The 15,315-nt window shown below is 37.9% G+C and overlaps 1 protein-coding gene across 7 annotated transcripts in view; it reads right to left on the bottom strand.

Annotated features, from left to right (window-relative positions):
- The window catches only part of LOC5580168 (twitchin), a 95,153-nt gene extending 80,105 nt beyond the window's left edge, over window positions 1-15,048 (bottom strand). For 4 of the 7 annotated variants that reach the window (XM_021857732.1, XM_021857738.1, XM_021857735.1 and 1 more), the window contains exon 1: window positions 14,895-15,048. The gene's annotated coding sequence lies outside the window, so the exon portion shown is untranslated. Of the gene's footprint in view, window positions 1-14,024; window positions 14,166-14,500; window positions 14,679-14,894 lie in introns of those variants that run through there. The other 3 variants (XM_021857737.1, XM_021857734.1, XM_021857733.1) reach the window with 3 other exon arrangements.
- Between the last annotated feature and the right edge of the window lie 267 nt (window positions 15,049-15,315).

The raw sequence follows: 15,315 nt of genomic DNA, 5'->3' as shown, positions 1-15,315 counted from the left end.
TCGTTCGTAATCTTACACACTCAATCACGATTTGCTTGTTCGGTAATTTTTTATACTGGGTACGAATTGTAAACCATAAAAAATACCGAACTTTCAGCTTTTTGATTGAAAACTTCTGAGGTTCAGTAATAATTTTTGCTTTTTACTGAACTACGGTAGCTGTCAGACCCAATTTTGCAACATTACCGAACAGGGCGAAAAGTCAGTAAAAACAATTACCGACTAATCAGTACTGGATATTTTTTACTGACTTGTCGTCAAAATCAAATCAAAACAAACTGATGCGCATGCGGGAAAGTGTCAAATGAGAATCTCCTGCTGTAGAATCATCCGGCCGGCGCCAGGAGACACGTCCACGGCAACCAAACCTTTCCTGCGCCTATTTTGCGCTTTCGCGTGGTAAGTAGTCGACATTTAGTGACAAACTCAACAATTTTAAGCAACCAAAAAGGCTCAGCACGATTTGAACTGCTCTTACGTTGGTAAATTCGGTTGGTTTCCATACAAGAGGAAAGTACATCTGCATCATTGAGTTTGCCTCCTGTATGCAAACCAACCAAATAATAATGATTTTGTCACACATTTTTCGATTACTTCCACTGAGATACGAGCGTACCGTAGATGTTTATTCACACGAAAAATGCTTAATAATGTGGCTTGGGTTTTTATTTGTATTGTTTTTGAAAAAAAAAAATCCGGAGGAGCAAAGCGTGAAGCATGGACAACTGGAAAGCCAGTAAAAACGCTCTACAATTTTACTGACTAAGTCAGTAATCTCCATCAATCAAAACATGTTTTGCTTTACTGGGTTTTTTCAGTAATCGTAAAAATTACCGAAAAATCCGTAGTTCCAAAACCCAGTAAAATTTTACTGGGGTCGGTAATCTGAATTGGCTGTGTAGATGGATTGAAACAGGGTGACGCTCTTTCTAACTTGCTGTTTAACATAACGCTCGAAGGTGCTATTAGGAGAGCCGGTGTGCAGAGAAGCGGTACCATTATCACTCGTTCTCATATGCTCCTTGGCTTTGCGGACGATATCGACCGTCGGGCAGCGGAAGAGACGTTCGTGCCTTTTAAGGGGGAAGGATCCGTCATTGATTTCAGAATTTTAAAAAGCAGTTTTTTCGCGAGCATGGTGTTGAAGATAATCATATAATCAATGTTTTTCAAATCACACTACTCGATTTACGTTCATATCCACACAACACGAATGCTGTCAGCTGATTTCGTACACAGTGACTGTCGGTTCGATATTTTCGGCTGCTGTCCTGTTGAGGCTGTACATTTGAAAAGCCTGACCTTTAGTCCAAAAGGCCAGATGGATTCTGGTGTGGTAATCAGGAACAGTTGTCTAATGAATAAATGTGATAAATTTATTACACACTACGCACCAAATTGGACTATCACAAAAGTTGTAGAGTGCAGAAAATGTGTGATAAAAGTGTACGTTTCTATCGGATCATCACGACGAATTCGGTATACTTGTTCCTTGAGCTACAAGAATTAAATGCACCGAAGACACCATCGGAATCCGACAAAACCCTTTGCTGCTATCACACTTTGATGGAGCGTGCATACTTCTGTGACGGTCCAACTTGGGGTGAAATCGACAATAGATTAAATCTACAAATTTTGTAGTGTTTTGTGGGCTCACTCGCCGCCTCTCTGGCGATGGTTTTCTTTAAGTTGTTAAAATGGATCAGGTCTTCCCTGCACTGCAAACCCTTCAGAGGAATCGTGAATAGCGGGTCCCAACGCATCAACTTTTCATTCAAATGCAAAATATGACAGTATCGATCGTAAGGCAATAGAAAATCATGGACGAAACAGCTATATTTCTGCGACGGCTTTATCATTTGTCAAACGATTCGACACGGGAATTGTGTCTTCCGTAGGGGGTAAAGATTGTTATCGTTTGTACACAACAATATTTACCCCCTGATTAAGATAAGCGTCCCGTGCCGAAACGTCAGGTACATACATTTCCTGTCGCGCAATACAGAGGCAGAGCCTTCTTATCAGCTTAGTGTTCTTATGAACACTTCCTTTGTTATTAACTGCAAGCTTTCTTTGTAAATTGACCATTTTAATGTGTGGCAAGAACGAAGATATACTCTGCGAATCGAGGAATTTTCTAATCCGAGAAATCCCTCTTCTGGTAGGATTTAACCCACGACTATCAAAAAAGCTGCGCGTTTACCGCAGCTTAAAAATTGCTTGGCTCTCAAAATTATTCAATAAACCATGCACTATTTCACAACACCCATGAAATGGTCTAATACTCGATTATGTCACCCAACCCAAGAATTTTTACAACCCCGAGTTCATCGCTCCTAAAATCTGATTTTTATTCGTTTCGTTTAGGATGTTAGGAAAAACGCAAATACTTCTGCCCCGAACACACCCCAAATGATCGTAAATTTCCAACGGGAAAACTGCCTTCGCGCGGCAATAAAAGTTTCCTCCGCGCACCTCGCGGCACTTGGCGCGAAGAGAAAATATTCATCCGCGCCGCTTCCGTGACGCAAGTAGTTAAATAATTGTTATTTTTAAAACCCAAATCCTGCTCCGACTGACTGACAGAAACGGTGCCGGGCAGGAAAAGCACGAGAAACAAAAATTACCGTGATTAAGTGGTGCTTCAGAGACACGACCAAGTGTGTGGGGAAGTAGGCGTAAAATGCTCCTACGCAATATCATTGAGTTGAAAGATATTTTAGGCAAATTAGAACATTTCATACGATATCTCTCGCAGTTTTGACGGTGAATGGCAAACATTTCCCAATTTCTACATATAAAAATAACAAAAGTGAAAAACGATTTTGATGAATAAAATGATGGGCAAAATGCGCCATACTTAACAACTTTCTCAGAAACCACCTGTGATATTCAAACTATGCTGCAAAACCCCCAAATTCAAACAGTAGAGTATCTGCTATATACATAAAAATTTAGAAAATAGCTAGATTTTGTCACAAAAACATATTCTTTGGAATTGGGGTGGCGCAATTATGAAAAACGTAGGCTTTGGTTTAATTTCCTTGAAATTAAATTTTCTGTATACAATTTCTTCAATCCAATGATCGTTTTCGGTGAGCGTATTTATGTGAACTCTCTGTAAACTCAACTAGAATAAAGTTTTCGACGATATTCATATATCTAAGTTTATTCTTACGGGGTTGCGTATTATCCCGTCTTCCCTTACGTGAATGCACGAAGAAAAACTCGCAGAGAAAAGCCGTCACGTTGTGAATAACACTCTGCCTGGGGGGAAATATTTCGAATAACTCTCGGACACGGGGAAGATTAACGGATCGGTGAATCGGATTCAGGTTGGCTGGTCGGTGCAATTGGTGTAGAGGCGTTGCAGATTTTCAGTTCGTGTAAATATTTTCATCATTGCCTCACAGGGCTGAGTGGGGGATAATACGTAGAACGGTGGATGTTTGTTCTTCGTCTTCAAGTGGATCGATGAATCACTTTTGGATTTAGCAACATGACTCTGTTTCATTGCATTCGGGTTTGTTCAGCTAAACTTGGAAGAGAGACTATCTAGCAATTTACTTATTCTGGTTTTGAAAACTATGAAACAGAAATAGGAATCTTTTCCACGATAACGAATGATCAGTTATGACTTTTTAGAGATAAATTCCTTTGCATCACATAAAAATAACAAAACTAATTTATATTGAACTGAATATAAGAGGATGAATTTATACTACAAGTAAGTAAGATAAGATAAATACATCTAAGAATTTATCGTAAATTGTTTGAAAAGATTGTATAACAGCTCCCGCAATAAAGTTCGAATAACTCTTGAATCCCTTGCAGGATTGGTAGCAGCTCTCTGTTTAGAAACTACGTATCTATTACAATGTAAGGCTCTACAAAGTCTCTATTTTCAATTGAAGGTTACTAAAGTTCTCTTATTCAACCAAAGTGGTACCTAAAGTCACTATTTTTCTACTCCTTGCAGCGTATTCTGATTCGAAATACCTTACCAAAGATTTTCACAGGCATTACTCTGAATTTTTTTAAGTGTTTTTTAAGGATTTTCTACTAGGTACGATTTTCCAGTAATTACTCCAGCAGTTTAACTGCAAGAAAATCTTCAATGGTTTAATCAACAGTTTTTGAAAAAAAAATCGTCAGGAGAAAACCCTGATGAATTTCAACAGGCGTTCCTACTCCAATTTTTTCAGTTATTTCTCAAGCCATTTTCATATGAATTCCTCACTGAGTTCATCTTTTACAGTATTCTTCAAGGGAATCTGTTAAGAAATAAAGATTTACTCAATCAATTCAACCAGTGATTCATTAGTAGCAGTGATGCATTTTAAACTGAACGCGTGCCAAAAGTGAACTGAACGCGTTCTAATTTTGCACGTGAACGCAGCAAACATTGAACTCTCGTGCAAGATTCGAACGCTGTTCACTTCAAAATGCACAATGAAGCACAAAACTTAAAGAAACAACTTCAAACTAGATTGAATTCATATCATGCACAATGTATGAAACCTTAAATGTTCCTTGATATCTTTTGTAAATATTTCTGCATGGAAATGAGTTTTAAATTTGCCTTGGAGACAATTTTCCTTTCGCGTTCATTTTTCGGCTCTTTCAGGTTCAAATTTTTGAACTGATCAATGTTCAAGCCTACTTGATCTCTCGTTCAAAAGTTTGAACTGGAACGCAAACTGAACGCGTTCAAATGCATCACTGATTAGTAGTTTGTTCCAAAAATTTATCTTCAAATTTGTGTTGCATTATATCCATAAAGTACTCCTGGAGTTCTTGCCAACAATGCTCAAGTATATTCTTAAGTAAAATCTCCATGAATTATTCAATATTCGATTTGTGGTTTCACACCAGAAAGTACTACAGCAATTCTTCGGACCATTTCTTAACAAGTTCCTGGAAAACTCCTATTTAAATTCTATGGGAAATGTTTCATAGAATTTCTTCTGGAGTTTTGGTAGGGATCATCAATTTCTAAAGGTACCATTAGAGAAGTTTTTGGTTGAAATCTTGGAAAAACTGAACGACAATTCTGAAGGAAATCCTTAAAAATCAGTGAAGGAATCTCTGCATGAGTGTTTGAAAATGTCCTAAACGAAAATGATGGACAAAATTCTAGCGAAATTGATGAAAGAACCACAAGATGAACTTGAAGATTTTCTTGAGAAATTTCTAAAAAATATTTTGAGGAATTTTTGAAAAAAAAACCATGCGGGAATCTGTATTGAATCTTAAAGGTATCTTGCACTAATTTTACGAGAAAATTCCTCAAGAAAGCCGCTTAACTATCATTGAATGAATTTCTCGGGCAAATATATGAATTAGTTTTTGTTTACATTCTTCAAAATTCAAACAATAAATGCTTTACTAGACGCCAGTAATAATTTGTACTTGTAATTGTAATTAAATTTTCAAAAAAAATGTAGTCCTGGATTCTCTTAGAAATTATTATGACAACTTTAATCTCATGATCCCAGTTTGCATTGTTTTTTGTTTTCTTGGTTTCTTGTCTCTTCCTGTCCAAAAATAATCGGAGCCAATAAGCTTTAAAAATCCGGATCACTCAAAAGAACGAGTGATCTGTGGCTGGTTGTTTTTTCCTTTGTTTTGGCATGATACCTCGGATTCTTCCCGGATTTTATTAATGGATTCCACCCGAATTTTCTTCAAGGGGTTTCTCTAGGGAATTCATCAAGGTATTCCTCCCTGATTTTTTAAAAGAATCAATCTTGGAAATTCTCAAAGGATTCCTCCGGAGTTTTAAATAAATTTCTTACGTAATAACTCCAGAGGTTCTTGGAAGGTTTCCAGGAAATCCTCCAGTGATTTTACCAGAGATTTCTTATATGATTTTCACCTGTTATTTGGGAATCCACACGTATATCCTCCAGTGATTCTATCAGGAGTTTCTCCATGGACTCAAAACAGAAATTCCTCCAGGAATTCCTCAGAGAATTCCACCAGAGATTCCTCCGTGAATTTTGCATCCCATAACGAATTCCTTATGGAATTTGATCAGAATTTTTTATAAAGATTCCACCAGTAATACCTTCAGAGACTTCACCAGTATTTTCTCTAATTATTTCACCTGTGATTTTTCGCTTCTCAGCTTTTCAAGGTATTTTACAAGGAGTTCTTCTAGGGTTAACACTAGGAATATCACTAGAGTTTCGCTAGAATTTCCACCAGAAAAATCTGTCAGAGTTTCACCAGAAGTTCTTCCATAAAATACTTCAAAGGTTTAACTAGGATTTTCCTTTAGGGATATCAGAAATTCATTCATGGAATTAACTGATATTTACTCAGAGGATCAAACAAAACATTCTTCTGAATGCCTTCAGGTAGAATCGATGAATTTCGAAAATTTGGAGAAATTACCAAAGAAATCACTGGAGAAATGCCCAGCGAATTCCCTGGAGAATTTTTTTATTCATTTCTGAAATAATTCCTGGTAGATAGCTTGGAAAAAAATCCTTCAAGAAATATTGGAAGAAATTGATGGATAAATTACTTTATGAATCTTTGGAGAAATTTATGGTAGATTACTGAAGTAATTCCTGCAGATATCTTAGGACCAATGCATCGTAGGATCCCTTCAGAGATGCAAGGAAGAATATTTGGAGGAAACATTTCTGGAATTTTAAAAATCAATCTATTAAATATTCTCTGGAAGAATATCGGAGGATAACCTAAGAAACCTTTCAAAAACTGCAAGCGGAATCTCTAAAGGAATTCCTGCTCATGTCCCGTGACAAAGTTTTAATAAAATATTCTGCAGTATTTATCGTTGAATCCCTGAAGGCTTCCTGGTGGAATCGTTAAAGGATTTCTTGGTGGAATCCCTTGAGGAACTCCTTGATGAATCCTTGGATAAATTCTAGGTAGAATCATTGCGAAAGTTCCTGGAGTAAATCTCTGCATGTATTTCTGTAGGATTCTTCGAAGGAATGGCTAGAGAAAATCGGGGAAGGTTTTTCCGGAGGAATCTGTGGCGGAATTACTAGGGAAATTACTTGAAGAGTCACTGGAAGATTTTTGATAGGAGCCATTCCTGGTGGAAAGTTTGGATGGACTTCCTGTATTAATTTCTTGCAAGGGGTTTCTTGAACAATATCTTTAAGAATATCTAGAGGTATTCCTGGTGGAATCTCAGGATAAACCCTGATAGAATTTCTTTAGAAATGCCTAAAGTTTCGCTGGAGGAATTCTTGAATAATTTTTTGTAAGATTTTTCGGTGGAAATCTTGAAGGAAGCATTGAACGAGGGGTCCAGATAGCCGTAGCGGTAAACGCGCAGCTATTCAGCATGACCATGCTGAGGGTCGTGGGTTCGAATCCCGCTGGTCGAGGATCTTTTCGTAATGGAAATTTTCTCGATTCCCAGGGCATACAGTATCTTCGTACCTGCCACACGATATACACGTGCAAAAATGGACAATCGGCAAAAAAAAGCTCTCAGTTAATAACTGTGGAAGTGCTCTTAAAAACACTAATCTGAGAAGCAGGCTTTGTCCCAGTTGGGACGTAACGCCAGAAAGAAGAAGAAGCATTGAACGAATCACTGAAGAAATCCCTTGGGATTTTTTTGTATAAATCATTGGAGGAATCTTTTGCAAAAATCATTATTATCTTGTGGAATTTAAGTAGGAATCCTTGAAGGAAGCCCTAAAAAAAGTCTTGCTGAATTTTTTGGAGGATTTTCTGATGATGAATTTCTTGAGGTATCCCTTGAGAAATATCTGAAAGAATTCACGGTGTTATTCCTGGGTAACGCGTGATAGAATCCTTGGAACTAACTACTAGAGGAATTCCTGGAGAAATTATTATAGTAATCTCTGAAGGAATTGTAGAAGGCAGCCTTGGAGTAAGCCCCAACGAATTACTAAAGGAATTACTTGAGGATTTATGTGGATAGATCTTTGAAAGAATTAGTGGAGGAAATCCACAATAAATTGTAGAGGAACCTTTGAAGGAATCTCTGGAAGCATGCCAACTGAAGGTTTGCCTGAAGAATTTTCCCTGGATGAATTTCTGGTTGAATCAGAAAATTTCTGATAGAAACCCAGGAAGATTTTTTTTTGTGGAATCCTTAGTATATCCCATGGGTTTCTGGAAAAACTTTGAAATATAATAATTAGAGGTAACAATTGAAAGATTCTACATAGAATGTTCGAAAAAATCCCATAGCTATTCCCATATATATATATATGACTGCTCAGAAGAGACCCCTCATAAATTCAGAGTTTTGCCAGAATACTTCGTGCACCACAGAATAACGATCACATATTCACTAGTCTTGCCGAGATCATTTGAGACATGCGAAGAAATACCGTGTTGCTGCAACCAACCTTAACAGTTAGTCGGTCAAACGGTTGCACCAACATAAATCGGTTTGACTAACTTGAGGGTGGAGTCAATGTTGGTCAAACCGTCTGAGCGTCTGTGGGCTGCATATCGTCAGTTTCTGGGGATGAATGTACGAAGAATGAGAGAGCAAAAAATACAACAGGTACGACGCATGTCGCGCAACAGGAAACGAACCGCTCTTTTTTCTGTTCTCTCGGTTCAGTTCGCTCTTCCTTCGCGCGCCGTTGAGCCACTGAAACGTTCAAGTGATCCGGTTCACTGAAATGAGTGATTTGGATCGGATCCGTTCACTAATATTAGCCATTTTGCCCATCTCTAGTCAGAACTACACTTAATGCATTTTAGTGTCACCAGATTGAAGTCTTTGGCCCGCGGATGTGTCTGCTGGGAAGCAATATATGGTTGTATCGAGGGTCTAGTGAACAACTGCAGTCTTTGTCAGTTTACTCGAGCTGAGCCAGCGAAAGCATCTATACACTACTGGGAAACACTCTCAAAGCCCTTTGAGCGGGTGCACGTTGACTTTACTTGTCTGTTAAGAAACGTGTACTTCATCGTACTAGTAGATGCTTATACAAAGTGGCTCGAGGCAAGGATTGTTAAGAACATTACAACTGCTACTACGGTCCAGGTATTCCGTGAGTACTTCTCCACATACGGAATTCCTCCAACAGTGCTCGTCTCTGACCATGGTGTACAGTTTACGTCTGAGGAGTTTCAGAAGTTGCTTATTAAGGTCTTCTAATATCTGATTTAAAATGTAATCAATCGCTACCAGCCCAGTTTCCTTCACAGTTGTTTTGAAGTTATGGCTTCCATAACAATTTTAAAAACTATAGTTAGGTATAATAGTTTGCTTTGGTAAAGGACCAAGAAAATTGAATTCTCATGATTCAGTCAGCTTCTGTAAAACGATTATTCTATTCTGCTTGACGATTCAAGGAGGAAAATATCGAGGATGGTATAAATCCGGTTCACATACCTTGCAATAAACAAATACTCAATGTTCCTGAATTGTTGAAGCTTAAATTTTCTGAACGAACTAAAGGCGAAATTCTTGGAAAAATGCATAAGAATTCCTGGAATAACTCGAGTAATATCTTTCGAACTTCGCTGGAAAATTTCTGGAATTTCTACAGGAAATAATAAAGTAATCCTGGGAAAAATTACAGCCAGCATCGCAAGCTCCAGGAATCTAAGAAAAATGTCTACAGCTAAACAAGTTCCTTGGAAGCTCTAATAGAAAAAAAAACTGTTGGGCCTATAAGAGACTCTTATTTTATTACATAAATACAACAAAAAGAAGTCTGTTTGGAAAACTATAGATTCTTAAGTATCACTGGAGCACTCTGATGTCGAATGAACTAGTAAGCATTACTGGACAAGAAAGGGTAGCCTATGTCTTCAATAAATTACTCTTACAAAATCATAACTTATTCATAATGTTTTCATTTGAATTAGCAGTGGCTTTAGTATTAGTGGCAGGTTCTTCCAGAAATAACTCGAAATAACAGTCTATTTTAGAAAGAAGGGAATATATCTGATGAATTTCTTGCAGCTGATGTCAATGATCACTCTAACATAATCCAGGGACGAAAAAAATCATGCTCACTACACTCAATTCACTGATATTAGTGCTTCCATCAAAGTAACCGCACCACCACCAATATGATTGTACCAATGAAGATGGCACAAAAGTAGATGAAGAAAACAAACAACGATGCCCGCACTGCCCATAAACGCATGTCAGTCCCATGTTTGCTGGATTTCCTATTCACATGGGACAATTATGCGCTTATGGGCAGCGCATGTCGTTGGTGTTTTTGATTATCAGAAGCAGAAGAGTATCAGTTTTAGAAAATAGATTATCAATGAGGTTCATATTAATTAAAAAATATGCTGTTTTACGAATAATGAACGATCCGATGCATGGAATCGATTATATTGACGCGCCTTTAGTGTACTTTGTGCAAAAATTACAACTTCCCTAAGCGGAAAGTAAAAAAATCAAGCTGGTTAGAATGAATATTAATTTTTGTTTCCCATTATCATAAAGCGGTTGAGTATCAGCAGGTTAATATTAAACTGACAATCTTTCGGCATGCACTTTTTCCATCTCTGTTGTGTTGTCAAGGCAAGCATAAAAACAAATAAAAATCAACGAAGGTTCCACCAAATCAACCAAGGTTCAAGAATTTGTCAAAGAATCATTCCATGAGTTATCTGAACTTTTTTTTAGGATTAAAGATAGAAGGAAATCCTCACCCGATACCAATAGATATTTTCGAAGAAGTGGCTCAATGTGATGTTCTAGTGATTTTACCAGAACAATTTTCAAAAAAAAAAAATCTATTGCGAGCTTTCCTATGGAATGTCTTTCAATAACCGGCTTTCACTTTTGCTGCCCAAGCGGAATCTGGTGTATTGAATCCAAGGTATGTTTCTATCTTTATTTGTAACATTCATTCTTATAGCTCTCTTTTTCTCTCGGCGACATCCTTGATAGTAACATCAAACATCATCAGTTCTTTCTATCTTTAAAATTGAATAATTCGACTTAACCGCTAACCACAGTGGTATCCTTACGGTCGAATACCTAATCCCTCATAAACAATACACTCCTATTTCCAAGTTACGTGTGGGTAATGCAGGAGGTTCTCCAGTTCCCAAGTAACAACGGCTATATAATTAATTTTCCTCTCTCCTCTGATGGACACAAGGACGTGGCCAGCGCTGTTTTCAATCTAGCTATATTGAGATGGAAAATATGCTAAAAACCCAAGCTCTATCTGAAATTCTTTTCATATTGGGAGGGTCCTTGTGCGAATGCTTAAACGATTGCAATGAGATTACTGAAATGGTTCTAATGAGCATCCTGAAGAAAGTCGATGAAAATATTGAATGGATTCTGATAAGAATCCTAGAAGGCTTCTAATGAAATCCCTGAAGATTTCTGACAAATTCCCTGGAAAATTTCTGATGAAATCCCGGGAAGGTTTTTGATAAGAACCCTGGGAGGTTTTTGATTAAAAACCTGGACAGTTTCTGAAAATACTGGAAGATTTCTGATGAAAATCTCGGTGTATCCTGATGAGAATCTTGGAAACGTTATAATGCGAAATCTCTTTGAGAATCCCGGATTTTCAGATGAGATCTGCAATTTGGAAAATTTGGAAAGATTTGTGGAAAGATTTGATGTTAATTCTGGAAGAACAATGATCTAAATCCAAGAAGAAGCCTGATAAAAATCGAAAAAGATTTCTGATGAGAATTTGGGAAGAATTCTAATCAGATTACTGTAAGGATTTGGATACTGGAATACTTGGATTCTTGGAAAATTATGTTGCAAATTGTTATCCTGGAAGATTTTTTTTTGCGATTACTTATCCTGACAGGATTCTTATGAGAATCCTGAAAGTGATCTGAAGAAATATTCATAATGGTTTTGATGAAAATCATAAAGGGATTGATATGAGAATCCTGTAGAGATTCTGATAAAAATGCTAGAACAATTCTGATGAGCATCCTGGAACAATTCTGATACGATTTCTAGAATGATTCTAGATGAGAACTCGGCTTAGATTCTAATGAAATCCTGAAATGATCCTTTTGAGAATCGTGATAGGATTCTGATGAGAACTTTGAAAGAGTTCTGATGATAATCCTGAAAATAGATTTATGATTTCTACGAGAATTCTGGGAAGCATCTCTATATATGATCTCTGAGAAGCATCCTGAAAGGATTCTGAAGGGAATTCTGAGAGAATACTGAACAGAATCCATTTATATGAAAAATCAGCAAGGAGTCTGATATGAATCTTGCAATAATTTTGATCAATTTCGACTAGAACCATGATTAGATTCTGTGAAAACCTCGCGAAGTGAATCTTGCGAGGAATTCAATAAGAATCAATAAGAGGATGCTGATGAGAATTCTGTAAGGATTCTGAGAGATTTCTGAGAGGATTCGGCTTAAACTTTCTAAGATTCTCATGCTTCATTGCAGGATTTTCAATGGAATAGATGTTACAAAAGTAAATCATTGGAACTTTGTTACTAAACCTGAGTTTTAGCACAATGATCGAATAAATCCAAAATATTCAAATTATCCTTTGATATTTTCACCTTAACAGAACAGTTGGATTTTAAATATTAAAATTTACGTCAAGACTTCATTTGTGTTCCCTTTTATTGTTAAACATATGAATTTAAACTCAGAAAACAAAACCCAAAATTAACCCAATCCGTCCAAAATGTTTCAAGTTTATCTTTAAAAGTTTGTGTTTGCTGAAACAGTGTAATTTGATATTTCGCATAGTGACTGTTTTCTTATGATAAAAAACAAAAAAGGGGTTCCGAAACTGGACTTAAAATGGTCACCTGTATTCAAAATTAACAAAAAGGGTCATGGATTCGAATCAAACCTATCAAGGATCTCTTCGAATTATACCAATTTTCAACTTTTCAGGACATAGAATATCTTCTAGCTAGTCCCATGACATTCATATTTATGGAAAACCAAATCATTGACGAAGAAAGCTATTAGTTGATAATTGGAGAAATGCTCATTAGAAGACTAAATTAGGTAGCAGTGAAGCATCTACGACTCATGCTAGTAAAAAAATTAACTTTAAAAAATCACATTAGGGAAATTCAAACTAAGTGAAATTAAAATATATGTTTTTACTGTTTAGTTGAGGATTAACATTCTGTCCTTAAAGTAAACTTTGGACCTTCAACTAATTTTAAAGCCATTGTCTCTTTATTCATACGAACTATTTACTCACAAACAATACATGAAGCAGAAAGTCAATTTATCGAGAATGTCAAGAAAACAAAAATAAGTACATATCCATAAATCTTCTTCTACATAGACCATATAAAAATAAGAATGGTAGTATTATTTACAATAACAAAATAAATATAAATAAAAAATCACATTATCCCGTATGCAAAACAATTAGAGAATTTAACACAATTAGGTCCTCCCATCTCATTACTGACAACATTACCCGCCCTACATTTTTAGCGCCACTTGTTTCCTACGCAACAACCTTGTGCACAGTTCATTAGATCCACCGCCGTCGCCACCTACGCAAACAAAGCTCTAAATCTGTCAGCACCTTACGCACCGACATTTATTTTCGCTACTTTTAAACCAAGCTCTAATCAAGAGGAAAATCTTGACACACTTTCCCGCAGTCAGTGCACTCTTGAACGCCACTTTCCACGCTTTCTATTCGTTCCGCTACTTGTTCTTGATGTTGTCTGTTGTCTTTGCGCGTCGCACCTAGTGTCAACATACGAGCGCGCGCACACAGTTTTTATCACGGCCGCACGATTTCACAATAAACCGCCACGAACAGGGAGCAACTCCCACGCTCCGGAAACGACTCACGCACCCATCGGCTTCGGTTATCCCCACCCACGAGTGCCCACGAGGTTCGTGTGTTCGTTTCACTTCGGGTTGCTGTGTTCGCAAGTGGCGACTCCAAGCGGCAAAAATCTTCACTACGTCTTCACATGCATTAATTGCTGCGGTTCGCAATTTTCGTCCTTTCATGGCACTTTGACAATCAATGTTATGTAAATGTCAGCGTGGCAATGACATTTTTGATCTTCTACGCTTGACTTACGGGGAAAACAGGAATAAAAATCACTTAGTTCACAATGTATCGCTTGATTCGTTCAAGTCGCCCAACGATTGATCGGTCCAACAGGTTCGACCACAGATAATGCTTCCACAACACTCCGCAAATGCCGACTGAGACGGTTGTGGCACTTCTGCAGCCAGAGATCGGCATAGATGAGAGCGAATTCTGCGAGCGGGAAAAGTCTTCTGTTCCTTTATTTTTAGACTTTTTTCGAAAAGTTCTATTTATATCGGTTTAATAGTATTACATTCAGTCTCGAATTTCTCTTCAATGTTTACACACTGTCTGTTTCGCACCAGTTTTATATTTGAATAGATCTCGCACTGCGGTGTTATATAATCACATCTCTTTTTTCACCCGTCCCCGATAAATCGAGGCCCGAAAGCGATTCTGTTCCAAAAATCCGTCGAAAAATGAAAAACCTTACAAATGTTTCTCTTCCAAATAGCGCACATCACCTGTCACTGTTGTTCCACCCACTCGCACGGTTCTCGCACTTTATGTAGATCAAGGTGACGAAATCACCTCACAAGCTCGCAAGTGGCATTGAAGAGGATATATTTTTCACTGATTTATCCCCAGAACTACACGGGAGATCTTGCTTCTCGAAAAATCGCTTCTTTGTCAGCTCACCGTCGAATAATCCGTATGATTCATGTCGAGAAAATTTAGACCAGTTGCGAAATTCTTCTTTTCAGCTATAAATGGAACCTCGTGTTGAGTAACCACCCTCCCACAAAACGAAAATCCACTAAAATTCACCAAAAACCATCGAATTCCAGCTCCATCCACCTACAAAGACCTTTTTTCCAGCTGCCACACACCATAAAAGGCATAAAATCGCACTCTTACTTTCAAATTTTCACAACTGCTGCTGGCTGGGAGCTCTTCTGGGCTCTAGGAGAGATTTTCCACACCGATTTTCCACCGCACACGATTTCTTTTCGGGGAGACTTTTACACGCATCCGATGAGCTAAACTTGCCGACTGAGCCGTTCTCGATCGTGACACGGCGGTATAACTCAGAGTTTGCGGCTTGCGCAGCGATGATCGGCAATTCAGCTATACTATCGCCACCCGTCGTCCTCTCCGATTGCTAAAAATAGCCCGTAGGCGAGATCTCGTCGGATTGAGTAACGAGCGGGCGGGTAAAAATAGGCTCCATCATTTTTCGCGCTTTTCCAACAGACGTTGGCCGGCTGAGAAAAATGAGAGGGTCTCTGCACCAAGCGACGGTTCTTCTTGGCGGATCGTGGAGTCGGTGTTGTGTTGC

This window comes from Aedes aegypti, chromosome 1, assembly GCF_002204515.2.
Source record: "Aedes aegypti strain LVP_AGWG chromosome 1, AaegL5.0 Primary Assembly, whole genome shotgun sequence".
Classification (NCBI taxonomy): domain Eukaryota; kingdom Metazoa; phylum Arthropoda; class Insecta; order Diptera; family Culicidae; genus Aedes; species Aedes aegypti.
This window is presented reverse-complemented; position numbering and strand designations above follow the sequence as displayed.